Source organism: Schistocerca nitens, chromosome 5, assembly GCF_023898315.1.
Source record: "Schistocerca nitens isolate TAMUIC-IGC-003100 chromosome 5, iqSchNite1.1, whole genome shotgun sequence".
Lineage (NCBI taxonomy): Eukaryota > Metazoa > Arthropoda > Insecta > Orthoptera > Acrididae > Schistocerca > Schistocerca nitens.
Window position 1 is genome coordinate 640,510,614 of NC_064618.1, and position 6,000 is coordinate 640,516,613.

Genomic DNA, 6,000 nt, shown 5'->3' on the forward strand with positions numbered 1-6,000 from the left:
ATTTCGTGTGTCGTCCTTATTGCGACAGCCACAGCTTCAAGAAGGATTTGAAGGGGCACATTTTCACTACAGACTGAGTTTAGGATATAAAAGCAAACTCCACCTGACACTCGATTATAGTCGCTATGGTTCCTGTAATATCCCTTATAGCCACAGAGGGCAGGGGTCCGCATTGCTGGGAACCAGGTTTCCTGGAGAGCAATGCAGAAAGCAGGTGTAAAGCTTAGAAGTTGCTGTAGCTCAGCCAGGCAGTGGAAAAAACCGCCGCAATTCCGCTGGAGAGCTCAGGAAGGCATGGAAGATTCAATGAGGCAGGTTACGCCTCAGAGTCACCTGCTGCCACCGACTGAGCAGTCGATATCCATTGTGTCTGAGGGTCCAGAGCGATATAGGTCCTCAGCAGACGCCAGAATCCTCACCTCATCTGCAGATGCAGAGCTTGTAGGTAGCAGTGGTGTGAGTGTCACCACAATTCCCTTGGTCTTGGGGATCTTCTTTTTTGATTTCTCTCGCTGCTCCTTGGGTTTCCCTGGCTGGGAGGATTCCACTGATTCAGTCTCCAGGACTGAGGATGAGCGTGAATCCCTACGACCAGCTGCTTTTGGGCTCTTCAGCCACTGGCAGGTGTCATCTTTCCCACTAGCAGAAATCAGGGAAGGGAATGACCCAAGGGACCTGATCCTAGCGAGAGGAACCGAAGAAGACTTATGCTTCTCCAGTGCAGAAGTAGGGAATGATATCCCTAAAGGTTCGGGGGGCAGGGTGTTGCTCCTGAAGTAGGTGGTGCAGGAGCAACAGGGAGGGGAGTGCCCTCCCACAATCAAGGGGGGGCAGATGTAGTCTTCCAGCTCCCAGAGGTGATGGGTTGGTGGAGCTGATGGGGCTAGAACTGTTTTAGTGGTGGTGCAAGATGATGTCATACGTACAGGATGTAGGTGTTCAAATTTCCTCTTAGCCTCAGTGTAGGTCAGTCGGTCCAGGGTCTTGTACTCCATGATTTTCCTTTCTTTCTGGAGAATCCTGCAGTCAGGCGAACAAGGTGAATGACACAGATGGGAAGTGGGGCACATTGAGTATTGCAATGTGATGGGCGTCAGCAATCTCGACATGTGATGCTGGAAGTACAGTGGGAAGACATATGGCTGAGCTTCCAGCATTTAAAGCATCACATTCAGGGAGGGATATAGGGCTTTACAGCACAGAGGTAGACCATCACGTTGACCTTCTTGGGTAATATATCACCCTCGAAGGCCAAGATGAAGGTACTGGTGGCAATCTGATTATCCCTCGGACCCCGGTGGACACGCCAAACGAAATGTACACCTCGCCACTCTGAATTGGCGCACAGTTCATCGTCAGACTGCAAAAGAAGATCCCTGGATAATATGGTTACAGAAACATCCCCCAGCTTGTCACAAGCGAGTAACTCCTGTAACTGGGCACAGGATGCTGTTTTGATCAAGACTGACCCAAAAATGGTTCAAATGGCTCTGAGCACTATGGGACTTAACTTCTCAGGTCATCAGTTCCCTAGAACTTAGAACTACTTAAACCTAACTAACCTAAGGACATCACACACATCCATGCCCGAGGCAGGATTCGAACCTGTGACCGTAGCAGTCGCGCAGTTCCAGATTGTAGCGCCTAGAACCGCTCGGCCACCCGGCCGGCAAGACTGACCCACATCTCATTTTGGACAAGCCCTCCACCTCCCCAAACTTGTCCTCTAAATGCTCAACAAAAAACTGGGGCTTCATCATCATGAAAGATTTCCCATCAGCTCTCGAACATACAAGGTACCAGGGCGAATAAGAGCCACTGTCATCCTGAGCCGGAGATTCCTCCCATGGTGTGCCCAGGGAGGGGAACGATTTGGGGTCATCGTTCTGTGCGTTGAATTGAGCCTGTGAACACTTAGAGACTGCTGGTGTTGGATCATCGTGTGTCATTCGCCCTGATGCCACCCACTCTGACCAGGAGCCCTCCCCACAGGCGCCACCCAGCTGCAGCAAAGGCCATCTGGCAGGATGGCCATTGCCGGGAGTCCTGATGCCCCAGGGTGACAGGCATCTACTCCAAGGCATAAGTGGGGAGTTAACGGCGCAGGCATTAGCAGAGCGATCCCTGTGTAGTCAGGGGGCTACAACAAACAGGGTACATGGTGGCCCCACCACAACAAACTGGTTACCATGCTGGATATCAGGTGCAACCAAGCAAACAAGTCCATTATCATCGTCAGTGTAGAAAACGTTACTGCACAGTAGATGGAAAAGTATGCACCCAGGAGGCTGACCTCGCCCAACAGATGGAGAATGAGCAGAAGTGCAGATCCACATTGATGAAGGATATGATAGGTCTCAGCACATGATGGACACGATGCACCATGTAAGGCGCTCTTCTGAAAAATTTTGAAAAATTGAGGTCAACCCCTACAGGGGACCATCACATAAAGGCCGAAACTTGTGAGACTCCTTGTAGACGCCTCTTACGACAGGCAGGAATACCTTGGGCCTATTCTAACCCCCAGGCCCGCAGGGGGAAATCACATAGAGTAGCTAATTAAATTTAGTTTATATTTCTGTTACACAGGTAATAATCGTGTCATGTGTTGCATTCTGGGAATTTTCTGTTAATTGAATATTAGTATGTGCGTTCCTTCAAACTCTATACGTAGATATTGTATTGCGTATTGCATGATGAAATGATGGGTCCTGATTTCACGTGTTAATCCACAGGAAAACTGGTCTGGAAGGAAGGAAAGTGCCAGGCTATAAAGAGTGATGGAGAAAAGAAGATGTACTGTCTAATGTTTTTACTTTTATTACTGCGGGTGTGCGAGAATTTTCGAACATCTGTCGCTTAGTTGGCTGTGGCAAACGGAGGTCCATCTGAATCCTGGCTTAAATTTATATATCTGATGAAGTTATTGTTGTCTGTAGTAGATAGGAAGAATTTCAGCAATGTAGGCATTGTTGTTTTTGTTGTTGTCACCTACACAAATGATGCATTCTCAGGACGACGAATTATGTATTCTGGAACTAAACCACTCCACTGTTGCATGACTCATATCCCGAGAATGGAGATTTTTCTTTTCTTCTTTTGGGTAGTGCGATGCCAGGGAGCATTTGCACCTATCACAGACTATTGTAGATAGTTTTGTTTCTAATTTAGGAGGCTGGAGTGTACAGCATTGTAAGTGAGGAAAATCGACCTACTAGGGAAGCGAGACAGCAACATCAATATATGCTTTTTGTCACGAACAGTCAGTCTTTGACACGACTGATTACACTACTGGCCATTAAAATTGCTACACCAAGAAGAACTGCAGATGATAAGCGGGTATTCATTGGACAAATATATTATACTAGAACTGACACGTGATTACATTTTCACGCAGTTTGGGTGCATAGATCCTGAGAAATCAGCATCCAGAACAATCACCTCTGGCCATAATAACGGCCTTGATACGCTTGGGTATTGAGTCAAACAGAGCTTGGATGGCGCGTACAGGTACAGCTGCCCATGCAGCTTCAACACGCTAACACAGTTCATCAAGAGTAGTGACTGGCGTATTGTGGCAGCGTCAAGGGTAACCGCAGCCATGGTCTCCGAGCTGATAGTCCATGCTGCTGCAAACGTCGTCGAACTGTTCGTGCAGATGGTTGTTGTCTTGCAAACGTCCCCATCTGTTGACTCAGGGATCGAGACGTGGCTGCACGATCCGTTACAGCCATGCGGATAAGATGCCTGTCATCTCGACTGGTAGTGATACGAGGCCGTTGGGATCCAGCACGGCGTTCCGTATTACCCTCCTGAACCCACCGATTCCATATTCTGCTAACAGTCATTGGATCTCGACCAACGCGAGCAGCAATGTCGCGATACGATAAACCGCAATCGCGATAGGCTAAAATCCGACCTTTATCAAAGTCGGAAACGTGATGGTACGCATTTCTCCTCCTTACACGAGGCATCACAACAACGTTTCACCAGGCAACGCCGGTCAACTGCTGTTTGTGTATGAGAAATCGGTTGGAAACTTTCCTCATGTCAGCACGTTGTAGGTGTCGCCACCAGCGCCAACCGTGTGTGAATGCTCCGAAAAGCTAATCATTTACATATGACAGCATCTTCTTCCTGTCGGTTAAATTTCGCATCTGTAGCACGTCATCTTCTTGGTGTAGCAATTTTAATGGCCAGTAGTGTAGATTAAGAACTTATTAATAATGTTCTGGATTTGTGTTTTACAGAGATTTCTTCGCTGTAACTTAATGAACAGGACACTAGATTAGATGATCAGGTTGCAAACTGGAAAAATAAGAAAGACGGTCAGCAGTCATAACCATTACAATACAGAATGGAACACATGATAGTACAGAAATTAAAAGATCAAAATAATGTGAGCACAGCCACCAAAAGGTGTGTGTCTGCCTATTTACTGTAGAATAATAATTTATATCCTTCACGCCTTGTTCATTTATTTGTTTATATGCATAATGGAAATTGTGTTAAAGCCGTTTACTCACATATGAAAGGAAGGGTGGACCACTGAATGTACGATTTCATAAGAAACCAACTTCATGAGTAATCATGAACATTGGCTATGCAGTCAGTGGACCAAAGGGTTGCAATCACGGTATATAAGAGTCGATTTACGTTTTTACATTCACTGATGGACATTTTTCGTCTATAACAATTATGGGAGAGCTGTTATTCAGTTAACAGGGTAAAATTGCTTAAAATTCTCTAACACTATAGGTGGTGGGGTATCTGGTCTGTGGCTTTCAGCATTAGTAATGTGCAGAGACGTCCAGGTGAGGGGGTCTAAATGAGGATGAGGGTGACTTTTGGTGGGGCTATGTAAGGAGCTAGGCCATGCCCGTGCATCTAGTGATAAATCTAATCCAGGTCGGTGGTCACGGGGTGATACATGGCGGTCAGAGGAAGGGCCTCTTTCCTTACCAGATAGTCCTACCTGTCGTGAGGGCCCCTACTATAGCTATGAGGGCTGATGACCTGTGCAGGCATACATGTTCATCAACCAGAAGATATGTTTATACTGGTGAGTTGACAGACAGATAGCCAGCCACTTAATTTATTTCCCACTGTCGTGTTGTGTGGTGTCAAAGACAGAGTGGTTTGATACTTTGTATGGCCCACAAGATGCTGGAAATTTACCCTTTCTTTCTCCCTAGGGGAGCAATTCATCATAGAGCCTGAGGCCTTGCAACTGTGCCCTTTCCAGTGTTGCAGACTTCCACATTTCTGTCTCTAAGAGACCACATATGTCACTGTCTAATCAGCAAACTGCTCTCTGTCCCGGACATTTAGACAGAGTGTACTTGTTGTGGATCATACTCTAATAGGTTCAACCAGTTTTCACTCTTGTAAGAGGCTTAATCAACTCTCTGCCTCAGTGCAGTCGAGTTGATACCACAAGAGTGTCCTGCCTGATCGAGACTCCATGTGCTCTAGGGAACAGCTGCCAGACAGTTGTCCTGAAGTCCGTCCCAGCTGTTAAGAAGTGACGGAGGCAGACATGCAACTGCCTATGACAGTAGTGTTCCGGAGGATATTGACCAGTCCGGAGCACCTGATGAGACAGATAATGGAGGCAATGGGCCTCATACTGGAGTCATACTTACCAACACACTCTCCACTGGCTCACCACACCACCTGTACAGTCACACACACTATGTCACGCCTACCTGGTGGTTCAGGTGTAGCGACTTTGCCCTAACATGTGACCGTGTGACAGTGACACGACCCTCTGTCTCTCATGTGTCACTCCTGAAAGAAAAAATTAAGTTAAATTATACACTTGGTGCATTTGTTTTTCTTTGCAGCAAGACATTGCGCCCAACCCTGTAAATAATTTGTTTTATAAAGTATGTATTAGTATTAAGTCACCATCAGTGACCCAATAAATCCATTACCAGTAATACAGAACACCTGAAGCACTAAATGTCAAATGCACTAAATCTTTTTACCTCAATATTA